Below are 24,095 nucleotides of genomic sequence, written 5' to 3' on the forward strand. Positions count from 1 at the left end.
CATCCCCTTCTGTTTTGATTTGTTCACCCTAAGTTGGTAGGGATATGCCTAAACATGGATCCCTGGCTCATTTTGCCACTGAATTCAAACTTTCCTGGTTGACGAGTGGTGTTACTCTGAAACCGGTCCCAGGATGCTTGCTTCCGGTCCAGGGTAGACCTGGCTTGGCAGTTAGGGTAGGGCTGTTACTATTATTAATATGCTAGTCCTTGTGAGAAGTATGCGGTGTGATATTTCATTTACACAAGTATAATTTTGCTTAATGTCAGTACTTTTGTGTTTGGCTTATTATGTGACACTCCAGAAATTGGTAGTATGCAACTTCACGTCATTACACAGTGTTCTAAGCACAAACTATGCATGCTAAAATTTTGTGCTAAATACTAGATTTTGAAATTCAAGAAATGCATGAAATTAAATTACACACATTTTGCACACTTGCAATGAAAAGCTGCCTTGCCCCACTGGAAACTCTGAAGCACAGCAGAGCCTTGACAAATACAGCAGCCCTTGACAAAGGACATTTGTTGCACAAGTCCAGTCATGATACAGACAAAAGACCTCAAACTACAGTGTATTGGTGCAAGTGCATTCCTGTCATGTACAGAAGCCTGGAGCAAGAGGATGTCTTGGACAAGTGCCTACCTGATGGGATTATGATCTAGGCCAGCCATAGCAGAAGTTCACCACGCATACCAAGCAGGGGTGGGACATGAGAAGATACGTAACACAACACAAAAACAACAGCGTCTTTGCCCCAAAAATAGAATTTCAGATGTTTGCAGCCTTGTATTTGTGAACTGCACTCCTGACAAGTTTAGTAGCATAGAAAGGATGGCTTGAGCCCAAATGCAGTCAAGGAGAAAAACTCTTGACTGCTGTTTGTGTAGCAAAATATACCAGCTATAAGGTTTATGGGGCACCTCACTGCACCTGCTGCACTAATGGTTGGTATGACCCTTGACTCAGGAGACAAGCTATATACAATTTAGAACTTATCTTACTTTTCTCTTCCATTGTTTTTACCATACACATTATATTTTGTTGGGAACTTATAAGCTACCAAAATGAAATTGTGAAACTGGTTGTAAGTCTCACTCCTTAAAGGACTACCTCTAAAACACATTGACTTTTGGAAGATGTATATCAAAATATTGAGTTTTCATTTCAACACCCGAAAAAATTAACTCAATAATATCATGTATCACACTATAATCATGGTAAGAACATAAGTAGAAAAGTCGTATACCTTTCATTAAACTCAAAAGTAGGGATTGCTTGCATTATGTTAGATGTGGCTATGCCCAAGAAGTCCCTCAGAAGTAGTTATGTCACTTTCACCCATGTGACCAGGAAGTGAGGTCACCTACGACTCCTGACCTGGAACTCCCACCGTGGAAATTAAGGGCCTGATTCAAATCTTAGCAGGAATCTCGTAATCCCTCGGCGGTGGAGTCAGTCAAACTGACAGAATCCTGCCAGCCTATTCAGACGTTTGCTGGTTCAGCCGTCTGTGTTGACAGAGTGTTTTCTGTTGCATACACAGTTCACCACTGTAGACGTGGTGGACCTCTCTGCTGGCTAACATTACTTCGGACTGGACTGTTCCCATGATGCACAGGGTCAGAGCTGATTTGCATATAGCCAGTGTCTAACCCAGGGTGGTGTGGAGTGCAAAAAAACAATGGATTTAGGCCCAGATCCTTGTACTGGGGTGAATGTATGACATTGTTCTACATTCTGTCCATCAACTGTGTTTTTAGCAATTTCACCCTGAGTGTGCTGGGGATGCCGAACATATTTACATTTCATAGTTTTGCTGGCATTGTTCTAGTGGGGGATTGCCAACAGAGGTAATCTGTCGACGGATTCGTTCATCATCACAGTATTCCTGTGGCTTTTAGATGGATGCCAGCCTCACACCTGATGTGTTTTGCTAATTGTTTTCACCTGCATATCATACAATAAGGCACACTCCATTTCAGACCACGATCCTTTGCCATTCTGCTGAACTATACTATTTTTAAACTGAACTTTTACCTGTTAAGTCAGGTTTGTTTTTAAGCATTCTCTGTTTATTGTCTCATACTTATTCTTTCATTCACATTCTTTTGTGACATAACATTTATTTAATCTTTGTTATGTTCATAGTGGCAGGGAGTAAAAATGCCCATTTTATAGAGGGAACATTGACAGTCATGGTGAATAAAATTATTAGAGCAGAGCCACAATTCTTTGTGGCCCAAGTACAAAATACAACCACAGTCCTGAAAAGGCAAATGTGGACCAGAATCATTGACAGAGTGAATGCTGTAGAAAACAACCTGCGCACTCAGGAGGAAATTTGGAAGAGGGGGAATGACCTGCAAGTGCCACCTAGAGGCCCAGAGTGTCGTGTTTTGGCAGCTCCTGAGTTAGCGTTTAGCACAGCTACACGGTCTTTTCTGTTAACTTGACCAAAACGAACGGGGGCCATTTTGAATCCTTCTGCCTTCCGTTTCCTATGAACATGCTGCCTCGTGGTCAGTGTGCCCTTTTGTCCTTTCTCGATACCCATGGTCACTAGTCTGCTCGGCAACAGGCTATTTTTAGTACTGGTCAAGCGCACATGCGCATTACGCACCAATTGGTCACTCTTCAGGAATGTTCATGCTAACTGACCAGTGCTGTCGAAACTCCTCCCACGTGTTGGCTGTGTTCCAAAAATGACCTTATATGTACCTAAAATGTGTAAACTTGTAACCGCCTATCTTTTTATTGCTACTAAACCATATAAAAGAGGTCGCGCACCGATGTTCGGTGTGCTACTTCTTACATTACCGAAGGGTGCTGTTGGAATGTATCACCACCCCATGGGGTCTTAATAAACTTGTCTTTTACCCTTTCCAGTGTCCGTGCCAACTTCTATACTAAGGTGTTCGAGAGTTTAGCAGAGTATGTAGGCCTGATTTGAACCCAACACCACAATTGGCGACCACGAAGGGACTCATCGGCGACTCGGAGGCCCGAAGGAGAGGTCGTGACGAAGGTTAGGAAACTCGCCATGGACGCGATCGCTGCCATTGAGTGACCCGAGTCTCGGCACCCACGGTGTGTTTTCCCTTCCTTCCGATCTGACCTTCCAGGTGGCGCCGGTCTTCGACTGAGATTCTGATCTTGGATTGTCGTGATGTGCCGTTTTGGCTGATTTGACCACAGAATTTGGCAGTTGGACGTTGGACGTTTGCAAATATTTGGTAAGCTTTTGAGCGGTGAGGTAGTCTACTGACACTTACTGTAGCTTTTTGAACCTTTGAATTTGAAATTTGAATTTGTTAGCTAACGTTTTGAATCTTTGAATTTGAATCTGAATATGTGAAGTGCACCTCACATAGGCGGGCATGTAGGGATATTTCTCTGATTTATTTGACTTGAACGGTACACCGCGTTCGGTGTCACTTTTGTAGTATCGCGTTTTCGTGGTACTTTTTGAAACATGCCTGTTTTTAGCACACTCCGTAGGATGTGCTGTTCTGAAAATGGTACCAATTATCGATTAAGTGAAAAACAGCCGGCTCCCCCAGAGGGGACTCCAAATCGTGAAATGTATATTAAATTCGGTATTCCACCTATAATGTATAGTACATTATGGCATAAGTATACTAAGACTGATCGTGAATTACAGTGGCCACTATATGGGTCGTTTGACCTTCGAAAGGTACAGTATGTAGAGCAGTGTTTGTTTCAGCGAAGGTCTAGACAAGATATGTTTGATTGTGTGCGTATGTGGGAGAAGGAGGTGCGTGAACGAGTGAAGCGTGAGGAAGCCTTGGCGGAGAAAGTGCAGCGGAAGGCTGCACATGACAAAGCTTTACAGCTACAGGAGAAGGAATTACAGGAAAAGAAAGAGAGGGAGAGACGAGAACGTAATTTACAGGTTAATGGTCAATTCCCTATCAGGCGTCCTCTCTATCCAGTCCTTACTAATGAAACGGATGATTTTTCATTACTAGATCGTTGTCCGCCTCCGTACGTCGTACCTACGGCTCCGAACGAGGACTCGGACGAGGATAGTGATCGAACACAGCGTACCAGGTTATATACGGAACGAGCTGCGGAATTACGCTCAATTGCGCGAAAGCTAAATAATAATACTGTTACTGTTTCTGATGTTACTAAACAAATGGAACAGTGGTCTGATAAGGAACGACTGTATTTTTTAGATCATTTTGGAGATGAAGTTGTTGAGCGGTATAGAAAATATTCTCTCGAGTTAGAACCTAAGGAGATATCCAAGGATCGTGAGAATTTTCGTAAAGGTCTTTTTGTTCTTTCAGATGCGGACGACTTCTTCAAGCGTTTGCTTGAACTGCGTAATGAGACGACACGGCTACGGGAGTTGGAAAAGTCGAAGAATTCGTCTACGTCCGGAGCGACGGGGATATCCAAAGAATGCCCTATCTTTGAAACAGATAAGATCGCTGCGATTAATGTTAGACCCATGCGAGAAGCTGCGCCTTTATATGTCCCTCATAAAGGGGATGGCACCGATGATGATAAAAGTTCTAAGGATGCGAAAGGGTATTTTGTATATAATTGGGTTTATACGCCTTGGAATAGAGCAGATGTCATGGCGCTTAAGAATGCTTTACCTGATCCCCGTAAAAACCCTGCGGCTTTTTATGAAAATGTTGAAAGTGCAATTTCTTCATGTATCATGACGTTAGTTGATATTGATCTATTTTTCGGGTTGATATTGCCCCCTGATATGTGGAGAGCCATTCGTAGGTTTGATGACCTCACGACTCTCGGGGCCACTTGGAAAGATCTTGTTCAGGCTGATTTAGATAGAGAACCAGCATGTAAGCCGTGTCAATTAATATTAGACCTTCCAGGTGCCATACTAACAAAACTAAAGACTCTTGCTCCCGCTAAAAAGATTGATTGGACTATATTAGCCTCTTGTAAGCAGAAAGCGGATGAATCAGTTTCCGATTTTTTCTCTCGCTTCGAGGAAGCGTTCCATGATTACAGTGGTCAATTATTGACAGAAGATACTGGCAGGCATCTATTCGTTGATAAGTATGTAGCTAATCTCCTACCGGAGATTGCGAAACGATTAAAAGCGAGTGAAAGTTCATGGACCACAGCAACCCCTGCTTCTTTATTGACTATGGCTCAATATTATGAAAGACAGGAATTGGAGGCGAAAGAAAGTAGTGAAAAGAAGGCGAAGGAATTGAAAACGAAGGTAATGTTAGCTCAGGTTCAGGCTACGAGAGGGAACAATAGAGGGGGGCGAGGATCGTACAGTAATGCTCCTCCCCCTCGTTCTGACATTTCTGTGAATCAATGTGCATACTGCAAACAGTTTGGGCATTGGATTGCAGACTGTCCGGTGTTTCGAGAGCAGCGTAATTTGAGGGGACGAGGAAGTGGGAGATCTAGGAATTATTATGGAGGGTCAAGAGGAGGTTATGGCACGAACGATCGTGGAGGATATGGAGCAAGGGGTCGTGGTCAGTCAGATTATAATACGTTTGATAACCGCAATCAATATCAGATAAATGAGGGTGATCCTGCTGAACCACGGGATGAGCATTACGCATAGGATTGCGTAGGATGGGGTGTGGAATCGGTTGAGGTACCAGTTGATCAGAGGGGTCCATACATAGAAGCACATGTTTTGGGTTCTACTGATCAATTTCTGGTCGATACAGGAGCTACTCGTAGCGCTTTGTCCAAACACTTGGTTCCAAGGGCTCCCCTGTCTGGCGAGGTAATTACAGCAATAGGGTTCGATGGAACACCTACTTCTAGCCCACTGTCTCAACCAGTTGCATTTCATGTTGATAAATTTGCTGCCCCTTGTCCCTTTTTGTTGTCTCCAAATACACCCGATAATATTATTGGACTCGATATGTTAAAACACTTCCGAGCTACCATTCGCTGTGCCCCAGAAGGAGTGCGAGTTGTGCTGAATGAGAATTACCCAGACTTTGAGCGAGTGTGTTTTGTCCATGAATCTGAAGTTCTGGCCTCCTTACCAAAAACATTGTGGGCCACTTCTGACACGGATGTAGGGCGAATGATAATTCCCCAAGTGCGTATTACTGTAAAGGAGGGAGTATCTCTGCCACGTGTCCCGCAATATAAGATTTCTAGAGAAGGTGAACTTGCTTTAATACACATTGTAAATGATTTGATTTCGGCAGGAGTAGTCGAGGAAGTTCCTTACAATGTTTGCAATAGTCCAATTTTACCGATCCTTAAGAGAGATACCGATACTAAAGTTTACCGTTTCATTATTGATTTGAGGGAAATAAACAAGATAGTAGTGCCTCAGTATCCAGTGGTATCTGACATCACCACATTGCTTACGTTGGTTCCACCGACGGCGACTACTTTTACAGTCATTGATTTGAAGAACGCCTTCTTTTCGATCCCTGTACATCCTGACAGTCGATATCTATTCGGCTTTACATTAAATAATAAATCGTACAGATTCTGTCGAATTCCTCAAGGCTATACTGAAAGTCCTAGCATTTATAGTCAGGCATTAAAAAGGCAGCTTGATTCCTTTGACTTACAAGAGGGAGTGGTTCTCATTCAATATGTAGACGATATCTTACTTGCTGCAGACACGCCAGAACAATGTGAGAAGAGTACCTTTTCCTTGCTTTCCTTCCTGGCCAAACATAATCATAAAGTTTCGAAGAAAAAGCTGCAATATTGTAGACCAAAGGTGACCTACCTCGGTCATCTTTTGTCTAAGGAGGGCCGTGCGTTGACACCAGATCGAATTCAAGCAATATTAGATACCCCAGTTCCTCGCACTCAGAAAGATGTTCGCGCCTTTATAGGTTTGACCTCTTTTTGTAGGCAATGGATATTGGGTTTTTCACATACCGTTAAACCATTGTTGGCATTGTTGTCTAAAGATACACCGATTCCCATTGAATGGACGGATGAATGTCAGAATGCTTTTGAACAATTGAGACAAGCTCTTTGTTCTGCACCAGTGTTGGGTACACCTGATTACACGAAGATCTTTACATTATATGTACACGAGAAGGATGGGTGCGCATTGTCAATGTTAGTGCAGACACACGGAGACAAACAGAGGCCTTGTGCATACTTCTCGGCGGTACTCGACCCTGTGGCTCGAGGATTGCCTGGATGTTTTCGAGCAGTTGCAGCAACAGCAGTTGCGATACGACAAAGTGAGGGAATAGTTTTGTCACACAAATTGTTGGTGCTAGTTCCCCATGCGGTAGATGCGTTACTGAATCAAACGAAAACACAGCATCTAACCAGTGCCCGTCTGACAGGATATGAGCTAACGTTGTTGGCGCCGCACATCACACTAAAACGATGTGCAGCACTAAATCCTGCTACTTTATTGCCGGATCCTGTTGCTGAGACCCAGAAGGAAGAACAACATAATTGTGTTTTTCTGACTGAGGAACAGACAAAGGGTCGTATCGATTTACAGGATACGCCATTTCCAGATGTGGATGGGGAACTGTGGGTTGATGGGTCATGTGTGAGGCTACCAGATGGTACGACTTCCGCAGCTTATGCGATCACGACACTTAAGACTGTGGTAGAAGCAGCACGGATACCCCAAAAATCGGCTCAAGCGGCTGAGTTGATAGCCTTAACGAAGGCATGTGAGTTAAGTGCTGAATTATGTGTGAACATTTACACGGATAGTCGTTACGCTTTTGGAGTAGTGCATGATTTTGGCCTACTTTGGAAGGAACGAGGATTCCTGACTTCACACGGAGTACACATCATGCATGGAGAGTTGGTGCGCGATCTCCTGAATGCACTGTTATGCCCAAAGAAAGTTGCAATAGTCAAGTGCAGTGCACATAAAAAGGTGACGGACAAAATAGGGCAAGGCAATGCCTTTGCAGACCGCATTGCGAGAGAGACCGCTATGCTGCAAAATAATTGCCCCATGTATGTGGTGAAGTCACAAGCTGAGCGGTGGCATGATGCTAGAGAAGAAATACTAGAGATACAGAAGTCAGCATCAGAGGCAGAACTTGCGAAATGGGCCACTGAAGGAGTATTGGATGATGAGGGTTGCTGGCGTAGTAAAGATATGGAGAAATGGAAACTACCCATGGCCTATTTACAAACAATGGTGCAAATGACACATGGACTGGCACACATTGGAGCTCTCGCAATTACTAAATTGCTTACACGAGTTTGGGAAAATGCTGACATTGCTAGCACGGCTAAGAGAGTAGTGCAGACCTGTCTGATATGTTTGCAGCACAATCCTGGACAAGGGACTCATACTCCTAAAGGTGGGTTTGTTCCACCTACTGCACCATTCGAAGTACTACAAATGGATTACATCCAGCTGGAACGCTGTAATAATCTCAAGTATGTCCTAGTAGTGGTGTGTGCCTTCAGCAAATGGATTGAGGCTTACCCTACGAAAGACAATACAGCATTGACAACAGCTAAGGTGCTACTCAAGGAGTACTTCCCGCGCTACGGTGTTTGTAAACTTATGTGGAGTGATAATGGCCCTCATTTCATTGGAAAAGTAGTGGAATATGTCTTGAAAGGATTGGGAATCAAACAACGATTCCATGCTGTCTTTCATCCGCAATCAGCAGGTTTAGTGGAGAGATATAATGCAACTCTGAAGCTGAAGCTAGCAAAGATAGTGGCATCGACATCTCTGAAATGGCCGGACGCTTTGCCTCTGGCATTGCTGTCCATTCGATCAGTGCCCCATTCTCGGTCTGGCCTCACACCCTATGAAGTAGTGTTTGGAAGGCCTATGAATATCTGGGGAGTTCCAAAACCTCGTTTGATACATGATATGCCTTGTATAATGATGAACGATTATCTGGCACGATTAACAAATGATTTGCTTTCTATTCATCAACAGGTTCGAGAGGCGCTCCCTGATAACTCCGCTGGTGAGGCTCACGATCTCCGTCCTGGGGACCACGTGATGGTCAAAATCTTTGAGCGATCCAGCAGTTTGGAACCGAGATGGCATGGCCCTGAGCAAGTGCTGCTGGCTACGCGAACTGCTGTGAGAGTCACCAACAAGAAGCGGTGGATTCATTCAACGCACTGCCGACGTGTCTCTCCGGATCTGGTGAGCCCTGTGGTGCTATCCGACTACAGAAAGATTTTGGATACAGAAAAGAGCCCAGCTGTCACGCCTGATGAATTGGAGGGAGCCTTCCCGGACCACGTTGTTTCGGATAAAGTGAAGTACAATCTACGCCCCAGGAAATAAGATTCCTTTTGTGTTTTTGAAACTGGTTGGTAACCGCTCTGAGGTTTGTGAAACGGAAGCCGGGAATATCAAGGGGGGGGGATCAGTTCTGCCCAGTGTAGCGACACCCGTCTTGAATCCCGGAGAACAAATCAACGGCAGCCTCGGTTCAGAACCATCGTTTTAATTTTTCTCGCTTAGTGTTGCTTTTGAAGAGTATTGTTTTGTGAACTATGGCATCTCCTTCGACACGAAGAGGGAGAATTCTTGGTGCTGTTTTGTTTGTCTTGACCGTAGTGGTGATCGCAGTATTAGCCTGGACTATAGAACTGTTGTTTCCTGTACGAGAACATTTACTGCCCACCACTCCAAGTCCGTCTGAACATTTTCATTTCACTCTGCCTTTTCACGAAGAAAGACATAGGCAGACTTATTTGAATAACAGTTTTATTAAGATTCTGCATCATACTCATAACATGACCAACACGTCCAATTGTTGGGTATGTGGGATGTTGCCCGGACATCAGAAGAAGGGAGGAACACCACTCATTCCTCTCCCGTTTTCTCATAATGGTTCTTGTCATGCTTGGTACACTCTTCTTTTTACTCTGCGATGGCCAACGAAAGGTGGATTACTTTTTCGGTTGAATAAAATATGCTATAACGATAAAGATGGCTATCCACATGCTGAAGGAACTAAATTCGAATGGGAAGAATATCGTCCGGACAATATTTCTACACCTCGTGTATATACGAATCAAAGACTCATAAATGTGACGAACATGCATATAATAACCGTGATCGATACAAAAGCAGATTTGTGTATTAGAAATAAAGGTACAATCCCCGTAGGTTGCAGTGAATGTAATATTACACTTACCTTTGATACACCAACTGGAATTGCATTTGTAGCTTCGCATAACACATATTTTATTTGTGGAAATAAGGGATATCACCGTCTACCTTTGGGATGGTTAGGAACGTGTTATGTAGCATTTGTATTACCACCTGTGTTTATTGCTCCTCCCATGTATCACAATGATTATGTTTTGTACCATGATTTCATATTGAATAGAGTGAAACGAACAATAGATCTTGATGAAATAGACCAGACTGATACCACTTTACAACAATATGTAGATTTCAATTTGGGGTTATTTTCATTCGTAGGAGCTGCATTAAATAGCAGAAAGATAAGGCGGCTTACACGTGTGGTGGAAGCCGTTGCCAATGAAACTGCCTCTGCTTTAGGGAATATTACTGAGGAATTGCAAATTACCAGAATTGTGGCGCTCCAGAATCGAATGGTTCTAGATGTAATACTAGCTGATAGGGGTGGAGCATGCCGCGTCATCGGAAGTAGTTGTTGCGTGTACGTACCAGATAACTCACCTTCTGTATATGATTCGATTACAAAATTACATAAGATAGCTGCTGAGATCCACCCAGAAAATGGAACATGGACTTTTTCTGGTTGGTTCTGGACCCTGCTTAGTACTTGGGGTTGGAAATTATTAACGATTCTCTGTGTTTTTATTGGAGTATTATTTTTCCTTTGTCTATGTATTCAATGTGGCCCTACATTATGTTCTGTATGTATCACAGCCTGTATTCCGTCCAAACGAGCTATTGTCAAACAAGAGAAACTGATCAGTGATGAAGTATTGAAAATAATGGCTATTGACATTGAGGATGAACATTCTGACTATGTCCACTATGAGGTAGCTTTTGCTAAACGCTAAAAGGGCCGTCTGTCGTGTTTTGGCAGCTCCTGAGTTAGCGTTTAGCACAGCTACACGGTCTTTTCTGTTAACTTGACCAAAATGAACGGGGGCCATTTTGAATCCTTCTGCCTTCCGTTTCCTATGAACATGCTGCCTCGTGGTCAGTGTGCCCTTTTGTCCTTTCTCGATACCCATGGTCACTAGTCTGCTCGGCAACAGGCTATTTTTAGTACTGGTCAAGCGCACATGCGCATTACGCACCAATTGGTCACTCTTCAGGAATGTTCATGCTAACTGACCAGTGCTGTCGAAACTCCTCCCACGTGTTGGCTGTGTTCCAAAAATGACCTTATATGTACCTAAAATGTGTAAACTTGTAACCGCCTATCTTTTTATTGCTACTAAACCATATAAAAGAGGTCGCGCACCGATGTTCGGTGTGCTACTTCTTACATTACCGAAGGGTGCTGTTGGAATGTATCACCACCCCATGGGGTCTTAATAAACTTGTCTTTTACCCTTTCCAGTGTCCGTGCCAACTTCTATACTAAGGTGTTCGAGAGTTTAGCAGAGTATGTAGGCCTGATTTGAACCCAACACCACAATAGGACTGGTGATGGTTCTCCCGCCCTTGCAACTATTTTCCTGGAGGAGAACGTCTTGCAGATCCCACTTCCTAAAGGCTTAACAGGAATCCCTGGTGGGGTAGAGACTGCCAAGTTTTATGTTTGAATGTGTCACTAAATCTAAATGTCATTTTTAGGTGAAGTATTCGAGACTTCTTGTATATACTTTAGTATATACTTTAGTATCTATACTTTAGTATATACTTATATGTGTACGTACTTTGTGGGCTCTGGAGATCAGCCCTAGAACCCGTCTGCTTCCACTCAGGGACTTTCTTTTCTGGTCAACTGCCTCTATTTAACTTTCTTGATAGAAAACGACCAGCAGAGATTAGTAAAATACCAGAATCACTTTAACATTCTCTTGATTCCAGTCCATAGAATTTGTCTTCTACAAGCACCCATAGACAGTAAAATTTCTTTCAAATCTTGTATTTTCAGTGATATGACCTACGAAGGTCCTGCTTTTATATTAAAAACTGGTATAGTCCAAACTTTGGACTATACCATTTCCAGCTGAAAGGCAATATTTCTCTCCATGTGTTTCCCATACCTGGCGTGTTACGGAGCTTGGTGCTTACTTTCCCTCCATGTCGACGAATAGTAAATGTTTCAGCACCCAAAGGCCCGAGGCCTGATGCATAACATAGAAAACTAGATATATTTGTATACTATTTTATTTGGTCGTTTGTTTAAATGTAGATTGTTGTATTGAAGATTACAGGTCTCAATCCCCATTATATATCACATGATGTAATGGTGCTTGTTAGTGTTTTTAAACCAAATAAATAATTTCATGTATGTGTTTTATATTTATATGTGTTTTCTTTTTCAAAGTATGTTTTCACCAGGGATGTTTCACCATGTTTCAAGTGTTGTTAAAGTTTAATTGAAATGGCTACATCTACCATGATGCCTTGTTTTAATTTGTTTAAAATAATATTGATATGTCATCTTGCTCATTCTCTCTATTCTATCACAATTCTCACATATGTTAAAGTGTGATGTACTTATCAATCTCAATGTCATGTTATGTTTTGAAATGTTTTTGTGTTTAATATAGTATGTTGTCCTATCCTTGTTCTTTTATTGAATTGATGTTATTTGTAAATAAAAGTTTGTTGGCTCAACAATTTTCAGATAGCTAAAATTGTATGCTGTATATAAGTCTTTTTGTTTTAAAATGTACTCTGCAATGTTTATGTGATGAGTGTTGGGATTTTGATTTATGGAATATGGAATGTGGAATGGGGATTCATTGTGTATGAAACTGGAAGATATAGTCTTGAACAGGGAGCATCAGTTTATGTAAGCCTGCTTCCCTGCAAGTCCTTAGTTACAGATGCTCAGAATTAATACTTATTGAAGAAGCACTTACCGTACTAGGCATCTTTATATTGGTGACAAGCGGACTGTCAGGGTCCCTTGCGTGATTCCTGGCATCATTGTATACATCTTTTTTTTCGTGTTACTGCTTCTGCTGATCTCCCAGAGGAGCTGGATTTCCTGAAAGCTAGGGATTCCTTCCTGGATTTGTGGAGTGATGGAGATGTCTTCACATTGTTTGAGGAGTTTTTGGGTTTTGACTTCTTCACTGGGTCACCTAGCAACCGCTTGTTAGTTGCATTGAAGGCATTTTCTGTCCATGTTGCCTAGCAATGACATTCTCCAGAGTTGGAGTCATGTTGTTCACATGTATTTTGCTTCCTCGTGACAGGGCATTGCTGGTGTCTTGGGAGTGTTCGCTCAGACTCCTGGTAATGTTCGGAGCTACCGCGGAATGGCACGTCATTTGCATGCGACTGCCTGGCATTTGCCATTTTTGCCAGCGGCTGCAGTAGGTATTGTAATTTAAGGTCATATGTTTTTTTATGGTTTAGGGTGGCAGGCACTCATAGTGAATTCTTTCACTCAACTGCAATATCAACAAGGATTTTAATAAAGAGTACTGAGATCTCCCGCCTGTCCGTCTTGATCTCAGGATTGCGGTGAAAGGCACACCTTTTACTTTAACTCTGGTATCAATTTATATAAAAATTACCATATCGCTCTTAATTATAATAGTTGTGGTATTATTTCAAATAGTATTAATGCACTAGTGTGAGCAGGTTTATGAGGTCCTACCTAATGCCAAAGTTAAGGCAGTATCTTTGTTCTTAGTATTCTAACATTTCGTGACTAGGTTTTTATCATAAATTGTATATTGTGTGATATTATCATTATTGTTTTTTTTTCTTCTTCCTTCTTTTTCCCGTGTTACACATAAATCACTGGTTGATACCATGAATTAAAGTATAGTACCTCCACCCTCATTTTCCATAAGCACTACCAATGCTGGTGTTGACTGGGAGTTCTGTAAAGAAAGTTTTGAGGTATATATGGCTGCTATTGATGATAAAGATTTTACCTATGAAAAGAAATATGTGTTATTGTGTCATTGTTTAGGGTCTGAATGCCAGATCATTTTAGAGCATTTACCACAACAGACAATATTCGGGGAAGGTGATGTAGTTGACGACTATATGTCCTATGTTAGATACCAGGTTCCACACCACACAAAACTGTAATTCTACAGAGACATAAGTTCCTCAAATGTCATCAACCTCCAGGAGAACTAATTAAGACTTTTTTGAGGTCTTTAAGAATTTTAGCATCCACATGTGAATACAAAAGTCTTACACTACTGCAGGGCTGGTGTGTATATTAGGCAAAAAATGAAGTCGCCAGCCGTACTTTAAGGCACAAGGTTAAGTTACACCCTATGTTGTTGTGAGACCCCATATTACGTGATTCAAGGACTGACGAGTTTGATTCAGAGTGCTTCACTCATGCTCAATTTAAAGTGGCGAGGTAAGTGACCTTTTGCCTACCCTGGCTCTGTCTCCAGGGAGACAGAGCCAGGGTAGGCGAAAGGCAGTAGTCTAAGACTTTTGGGGAAATGTACCTGTATGGTCCTGACAAATTGCCAATAGACCCCTTAGTGACTGACCTGCCAAGAAATATGTTTACCACACAAAACTAAATAGCACCTCTGCTCTATAGGATCATTGTCCTCCATTTGAGCGACATTGTTTTTACTTAGGTTAGCGAGCCAGGATTAATAACATTTATTTAATAAGAGTCTCTTTAAACCTATTTTAACTTTATACAAAGAAAAAGCTATTACAGCACACCCCTGATACATGTATAATAGGTCCTAAAGGTAACACGAAAATAGACCAATATTATTACAAGTTACATAAACAGTCACAAAAGATTTGTGATCACATGAATTGATCCAAAGTTCCGACAGGACAAGATGGACAGGTCACAATGCTTGAGTATACAGTATTCTTTATTATTTGTTATTTTGCAAGCAAACATGTGTTTTGTCTATACACAATTAGTATTCAACCTTTCTCAAGGCTGTAGATATACAAAAAAGACTGTCAGTATATTCCATTCAAAATAACCAATTCCTATATTGACAAAACATATGTAATATATATTACTCCGAGATCTCCCAACCAATGAAAATCACCCGAAAGAAGTGCTCAAAAGCAGATTTGTGCTGTAGAAGAGAATTATCCCAATAGTTGTAGACTAAAAGAGAGCTATATACTTAGCAAGAAACAAAAAAATAAAATCCAGGGATCAGTATAGAGTCCCGTACACTGAATCCCAATAGTTCCAAAAAAGAACAACAATTATAGAGAGTAACCAAATAGAATAAAGATGAAGAAGAGCGACCATTTAAAACCATGCCGAAATATACGAAGACAAAAAAAACCATGTCAACACCCTAGATCAACATAATCCCACAAAAAGATTGTGTAGGTGTAGAATAAAGACTCAATCACACCATCTGAAAAGTATATCATGGTAGACACAGGCTACCTGTAAATCGATTCTTAGGTTATTCCAGAATCAAATCAAGAGTAAAAAAACAGTCGAAGCCCACTGGGAAGAGGATCTCCACGGAGAGATAGACTACGTCTCAGGGCAATCTGGTCGTAAGAGACATATAAAAGACACATCTGATATAACCCAACCAAAACAAAGCAAGCTAAAGTTTTAACTTTATTTACAATTCTGAGATAGCGCAAATTTTTCCCCGGCAGTTTTGTAAAAACAAAAACAATCTAAAAAGGTTTGACAGGTTTAAAAAGTTTTGAAAAAGCGAGAAAAGAGCAACAATGTGACGGAACATGTGGGCTTTCTGTCTCTTGCCACTCACAGAAGGAGTCATAAGGATCTGTCTAATGGAGGTTTGTGTGGGCAGAGGCTTTTTGTGCTGGGAATCCCTTGAGGAAGCCTGGGAGGGAGTTCTACAGGCCATGAGGCTTTTAGCTATTTTAGCCTAGCTTCTTTAGTCTGTTCTATTTTAATTAGCTTCCTTGAACTGCTTTAAAAAAATCACCATTTTCTTTATTTTTTTTAAAGGGTAGTTTTAGAGAAATTACCCCACAAATAAGAGTGACAGTTGCGCATTTAGTGGACCTGACAGAGAAAGAATATTGGCATGAAATATGTAATAAACGTCAGCGTTTCTGGGAATGGGGTATTCTTGGCACAAGAGATGTTTTTGACATTTGAACAGTGATGACGCACAGTACAGCCCTGGCATAAGATGACTCCAGGTAAACAGCCCCAGAAGTTCATTGGATCTGGCATGTTGAGAAGGGTTAGCACATCAATGATATCGGACTTGGAAAGCCCCAGGCACCTGGGAAACCTGGCACATAGAGCAGGGATAGTACATCAGATCGTATGGCACATAGATCGCCCCGGGCAACAGAGACTGCCTGGCACATAGAGCAACGTAGGTCCCAGAACTAACAAATCTTGCAGGAGCACTGCTGGTGAACAGAGTACCATCGGGTGCCTGCCACACAGAGTAGCCTGGAACAAAAGCGGACCATCTTTCACTGGCCATTTTTAAAGGACTACGGAATACTAATATGGCTCATGTAGCAACATCATTGAGGTCGCCCAGTGCTTTTTAGAAATCTTTTTACCTGATTTACCTTTTAAACAGTGGCAGTACTGAACGGAATGCCATCATTATAACCACAACAGGCATGTGAACAGTATATTTATATGGACGTGAACCAGACAGTAATAAACCCGAAAACCTTGATTTTCATGTAATGCATCCTGGCTAATCCTTAGAATGCCCTTATATTTTTACATCAACACTACACTGATTGATTTAATCAACAGAGATCTACTGTCAGGTGAAAATATTAGGCTATTGTCCTGCTGAGTTTTCACCTCTCCTTGCACTTTATAGATTAATATCTTGCGTTTCTGCCCGTTCTTGCTCATCTTTTACAACAAATTCAACTTTGAGTCCATTAATGAAAACCATTTAACAAGAAATCAACTGTTCACCAACAATAGCTCCACGGATATCAATTTGTATGTGATATTATCAATCCTAAATTTTGGTTTCAGTCCCTGTAAACATGATCTGGGCTGCCTACCTTGTTCTGTCCTATGCTTTTTGTTTTTTCTACTATAGTTTATGACCTTCCCTTAGTATTCGTCAGGGCTATTGTAGGTCTGTTAGTTTTAGTGCATTGAAACAGAGAAATGGTAGTGGCGAGCACTAAAGAAAAGAAAATTATTATCAATGCACTGGTCCTTGTGAAAAGTAGGCCTGTGTGATATATCCGTTGGACTTGCGTAATTTTGTTTAATGGCAGTACTTTTGTGATAGGCTTGTTATGAGCCACTCTAGAAATTATGTTATTATGCCACTTCGTGTAACTACACAGCTTTCTTAAAAAAAAATGGTGCATCCTAAAATTTGGTGTTAAATACCAGCTGTGAATTTCAAGTAAATGCTCAACACAAAATTACACAAATTTTGCATACGCCTTACCCCAATGGAAGCTCTGAAGCACAACAGAGCCCTGACAAATACAGCAGCCCTTGACAAAGGACACTTGTTGCACAAGTCCAGCCATGATACAGACAGAGGCCCTCACACTTCAGTATATTGGTTCAAGAGCTGTCCTGGCATGTACAGAAACCTGGAGCAAGTGGATGTCTTGGACAAGTGCCTCCCCGAAGGCAGTAAAATGATCTAGGCCAGTCATAGCAAAACTTCACCATGCACACTAAGCAGCCTTGGGACAAGGGAAGACCAGCAACCCAACACAAACACAAGAGCATTCTTGCCACAAAAATAGAATTTCAGACAATTGCAACCTTGTATTTGTGAACTGCACTCCTGAGACGTGCATTATCATAGAAAGGATGGCTTGGCCCTGGGTGCAGTTAATGATAATAACTCCTGTAACTGCTGTTTGTGTAGGAAAAAAACAGACTCACTGCACCTGTTGCACTAATGTTAGCAATGCCACTGGACTCGTGAGCCAACTCTTAGGAAATATCATAACCACAATAGTAGCTCTGACTAAGAAGAAGACCTTTGGCACATGACAGATACTGGATCATAGGCTTCCTATACAAAACAATCTTCCTAAGCACACCAGTAATCTGGCACATGTATTCAAACCAACTGTTACATAAATAGCCCTAGCAAAAAAGGGGGAGTTGAGCCCAAGGGACAAAGGGTCGGCTGGGCCAATTAAAGATAAACAAAAAAGATTTGCCCACCCTTCATATATTTTAGTTTTTTGCAATTACTGACGCAACAATGATAAACATGTTTCTTCTGTTTATCATGGAAATGTATTTAACATTCCATTCGTTATTTTTATTTTTTTGAACATATATTTGTATGTGAAAAAAGGTTACCATTGGCTTTTAAACTTCTACTCACGTTCTACAATCCCAAGATTAATAAAACAAATTATATCTATGAAGGATAAGTGATTTTCATACAGTGAAAAAAATATAATAATCAAATTATATCTATAAATGACAAACGTTTTACATACAGTGAAAAATAATACTTGTCAAAACACGTATGCAAGTCGATGATCAATTCAACAATACATATACCACTTTTATAGCATTAATACATTATAAACAATGAAGTTTTTTTAGATAGAAAAAAGACCAGCTTGTCGTTTCGGAATGAATACGAATCAATGCGCCTTGTTGTACTGCGAGGCTTGTGCCGACGCGTTTCGAGTCCAGGTAATTAATCACCAAACTCTCTTCAGGGCTTTGTTATTCTGATCTATAAATGAAACGTTTTGACCATGTGCTGTATATGGCACAATATGAAAAAAGATTTGTTCAAAACAACAACCCCTATAAGGCACACATCCTACATTGGCTGAGGTACATTGACGACATCTGGCTCCTGTGGCAGGGGAGCCAGATCGAGCTCAATGAATTCTATGACTGGCTTAACACCAGACATAGAGACATAAAGTTCTGTATCCAGTCCAGCAAAATAAAAATGACTTTTTTAGATGTGGAAGTTAGTGCACATGATCAAAAACTCAAAACATCATTGTACAGAAAGGACACTGATAAAAATACAACCTTACACTTCAGGAGTTTGCACCCAAAGAGCCTAAAAGAGAATCTTCCCTATGGGCAATTATTGCGCATTAGGAGAAACTGCACCGAGTTGTCAGATTTTGAAAATCACGCAACGGTCTTCTGTGATGCGATGATTAAAAGGGGTTACCCCAAGAAATTGTTGAACCACTCTAAAAAACGGGCCAGATTCACGCCAAGGGAAACATTATTGCAGGCAAAAGAAAAACAAGAACTAGAAAAATTGGTATGTGTGACCACGTTTGGTGCGCAAACCAATCAGTTAAAAAAAAGTGTGCTGAGAAATTGGCACTTGTTAGAGAATCTTGAGGTCCCCCTACAAAAACCAATATTCGCCATGAAGAAAAACACAAGTATTGGGCAACAAATTGTTAGAGCCGATGTCTCTATTCCCAAACAGAAAAGTGACTTGATTTCCCAATGGAATTTAAAACCTATACAGGGCCACCATAAATGTGGGAATTGCGTGGCATGTAATCATACCATTGAAGGTACAGAATTTACCCATAATGGAGTTAGGTGGAAACATGAGCAATTTACTAATTGCAGAACAAGAAATGTAGTGTATGCCATCCGCTGCTCCTGCAGTCGAATATACATTGGCAAAACAAATCAGCAGGTGAATGCTAGAATAACGCAACATAGATCGCGTATAAAGAATAAAGTGTCCACAGCCCCTATGGTGGAACACTTTTTGGAAGAAAAACATGGGGAAAATGATTTCCAATGGACTGTTTTATCAGTCATAAATGCCTCAAATCAGTCTTCCGATATTGAAACTGCGTTACTGCGCAGGGAAGCTTATCTAATAATGAAATTCAATAGCGCAATCACTGGATTAAACAGCATGAGCGAAATAAACAGAATTTGAATATCGATATGTCAGGCGAAATAACGTGGTTTGATTATTGTTAACCACCTGTATAAACAAGCCTCATGTTACTATCAGAGGGACTACATAACCCATAATTCTTAGGGAAGGCACAAGGTCACCTGATCAATCACATGATACTATAGGAACACGAAGACGAAAAAACAGTGAATGAAGGAGACATGGCGTCTGAGAGAGGAGACTGATTGTTGGAAACACAAGCTATTAACTGCGGTGAGTCTCACAAGCAGAACACTGGTTTAAATAAACAAAACGATATAAGAAGCGGATACTTAAGATCACACTGTTATTTTGTTGCAGAAAGCAATCGAAGAACAGTTTGGGTGCATAAACTGCACACCACTGCTTAACTGGTCGGATATCACGAGCAACCAACAGCTCATCCAGGTAGCGCCACGTTTTACTTCTGGGTGAAATTGCAAAAAACACAGTTGATGGACAGAATGTAGAACAATGTCTTACATTCACCCCAGTACAAGGATCTGGGCCTAAATCCATAGTTTTTTTTCACTCCACACCACCCTGGGTTAGACACTGGCTATATGCAAATCAGCTCTGACCCTGTGCCTCATGGGAACAGTCCAGTCCGAACTACCAAGCCATGTCTTTCCCAGACCGGAATCAAGCATCCAAGGACCGGTTTCTGGCTATCAGCCTTCATCAGCCTGGATAGCTTGACTCCAGTGGTGTGGAGAGCCTGGGACTCACGTCTGAGCATCCCCAGCACACTCAGGGTGAAATTGCAAAAAACACAGTTGATGGACAGAATGTAGAACAATGTCATACATTCACCCCAGTACAAGGATCTGTGCCTAAATCCATCATTGTTTTGCACTCCACACCACCCTGGGTTAGACACTGCCTATATGCAAATCAGCTCTGACCCTGTGCCTCATGGGAACAGTCCAGTCCGAACTACCAAGCCATGTCTTTCCCAGACCGGAATCAAGCATCCAAGGACCGGTTTCTGGCTATCAGCCTTCATCAGCCTGGATAGCTTGACTCCAGTGGTGTGGAGAGCCTGGGACTCAAGTCTGAGCATCCCCAGCACATTCAGGGTGAAATTGCAAAAAACACAGTTGATGGACAGAATGTAGAACAATGTCATGCATTCACCCCAGTACAAGGATCTGGGCCTAAACCCATCGTTTTTTTGCACTCCACACCACCCTGGGTTAGACACTGGCTATATGCAAATCAGCTCTGACCCTGTGCCTCATGGGAACAGTCCAGTCCGAACTACCAAGCCATGTCTTTCCCAGACCGGAATCAAGCATCCAAGGACCGGTTTCTGGCTATCAGCCTTCATCAGCCTGGATAGCTTGACTCCAGTGGTGTGGAGAGCCTGGGACTCACGTCTGAGCATCCCCAGCACACTCAGGGTGAAATTGCAAAAAACACAGTTGATGGACAGAATGTAGAACAATGTCATACATTCACCCCAGTACAAGGATCTGGGCCTAAACCCATCGTTTTTTTGCACTCCACATCACCCTGGGTTAGACACTGGCTATATGCAAATCAGCTCTGACCCTGTGCCTCATGGGAACAGTCCAGTCCGAACTACCAAGCCATGTCTTTCCCAGACTGGAATCAAGCAGCCAAGGACCGGTTTCTGGCTATCAGCCTTCATCAGCCTGGATAGCTTGACTCCAGTGGTGTGTAGAGCCTGGGACTCACGTCTGAGCATCCCCAGCTCACTCAGTGTGAAATTGCAAAAAACACAGTTGATGGACAGAATGTAGAACAATGTCATACATTCACCCCAGTACAAGGATCTGGGCCTAAATCCATCGTTTTTTTGCACTCCACACCACCCTGGGTTAGACACTGGCTATATGCAAATCAGCTCTGACCCTGTGCCTCATGGGAACAGTCCAGTCCGAACTACCAAGCCATGTCTTTCCCAGACCGGAATCAAGCATCCAAGGACCGGTTTCTGGCTATCAGCCTTCATCAGCCTGGATAGCTTGACTCCAGAGGTGTGGAGAGCCTGGGACTCACGTCTGAGCATCCCCAGCACACTCAGGGTGAAATTGCAAAAAACACAGTTGATGGACAGAATGTAGAACAATGTCATACATTCACCCCAGTACAAGGATCTGGGCCAAAATCCATCGTTTATTTGCACTCCACACCACCCTGGGTTAGACACTGGCTATATGCAAATCAGCTCTGACCCTTTGCCTCATGGGAACAGTCCAGTCCGAACTACCAAGCCATGTCTTTCCCAGACCGGAATCAAGCATCCAAGGACCGGTTTCTGGCTATCAGCCTTCATCAGCCTGGATAGCTTGACTCCAGTGGTGTGGAGAGCCTGAGACTCACGTCTGAGCATCCCCAGCACACTCAGGGTGAAATTGCAAAAAACATAGTTGATGGACAGAATGTAGAACAATGTCATACATTCACCCCAGTACAAGGATCTGGGCATAAATCCATCGTTTTTTTGCACTCCACACCACCCTGGGTTAGACACTGGCTATATGCAAATCAGCTCTGACCCTGTGCCTCATGGGAACAGTCCAGTCCGAACTACCAAGCCATGTCTTTCCCAGACCGGAATTAAGCATCCAATGACCGGTTTCTGGCTATCAGCCTTCATCAGCCTGGATAGCTTGACTCCAGTGGTGTGGAGAGCCTGGGACTCACGTCTGAGCATCCCCAGCACACTCAGGGTGAAATTGCAAAAAACACAGTTGATGGACAGAATGTAGAACAATGTCATACATTCACCCCAGTACAAGGATCTGTGCCTAAATCCATCATTTTTTTGCACTCCACACCACCCTGGGTTAGACACTGCCTATATGCAAATCAGCTCTGACCCTGTGCCTCATGGGAACAGTCCAGTCCGAACTACCAAGCCATGTCTTTCCCAGACCGGAATCAAGCATCCAAGGACCGGTTTCTGGCTATCAGCCTTCATCAGCCTGGATAGCTTGACTCCAGTGGTGTGGAGAGCCTGGGACTCACGTCTGAGCATCCCCAGCACACTCAGGGTGAAATTGCTAAAAACACAGTTGATGGACAGAATGTAGAACAATGTCATACATTCACCCCAGTACAAGGATCTGGGCCTAAATCCATTGTTTTTTTGCACTCCACACCACCCTGGGTTAGACACTGGCTATATGCAAATCAGCTCTGACCCTGTGCCTCATGGGAACAGTCCAGTCCGAACTACCAAGCCATGTCTTTCCCAGACCGGAATCAAGCATCCAAGGACCGGTTTCTGGCTATCAGCCTTCATCAGCCTGGATAGCTTGACTCCAGAGGTGTGGAGAGCCTGGGACTCACGTCTGAGCATTCCCAGCACACTCAGGGTGAAATTGCAAAAAACACAGTTGATGGACGGAATGTAGAACAATGTCATACATTCACCCCAGTACAAGGATCTGGGCCTAAATCCATCGTTTTTTTGCACTCCACACCACCCTGGGTTAGACACTGGCTATTTGCAAATCAGCTCTGACCCTGTGCCTCATGGGAACAGTCCAGTCCGAACTACCAGTCCGAACTATGCTCGGTCCCTTGCTCACTTTGCCACTGGATTCAAGCAAGCCGGGCTGAAGACGGCTGTAATGCCAGAAACCGGTCCTCGGAAGCTTGTTTCCGGTCCAGGGAAGGCATGGCTTGGCAGTTCGGGCTTCACTGTTCCCATGAGGCACAGGGTCAGACTGATTTGCATATAGCCATGTCTGAACTGGGGTGGCAGAGTGGGCTAAAGAACGGTGATGGATTAAACCCAGATCTTTTGACTGGGTGTGAGTGTTTGATTGGTTCAGATGCTCCGACCATTACCACCCACTTTTGTACCGCTTTTGGCCGCCATAAGTGTGGCAGGGTATGCTCAGACGTGAGTCCCTTGCTCACTTTGCCACTGGATTCAAGCAAGCCGGGCTGAAGATGGCTGTAATGCCAGAAACCGGTCCTCGGAAGCTTTTTTCCGGTCCAGGGAAGGCATGGCTTGGCAGTTCGGGCTTCACTGTTCCCATGAGGCACAGGGTCAGACTGATTTGCATATAGACATGTCTGAACTGGGGTGGCAGAGTGGGCTAAAGAACGGTGATGGATTAAACCCAGATCTTTTGACTGGGTGTGAGTGTTTGATTGGTTCAGATGCTCTGTCCATTACCACCCCCTTTTGTACC

Source organism: Lissotriton helveticus, chromosome 6, assembly GCF_964261635.1.
Source record: "Lissotriton helveticus chromosome 6, aLisHel1.1, whole genome shotgun sequence".
NCBI classification, from domain to species: Eukaryota; Metazoa; Chordata; class Amphibia; order Caudata; family Salamandridae; genus Lissotriton; species Lissotriton helveticus.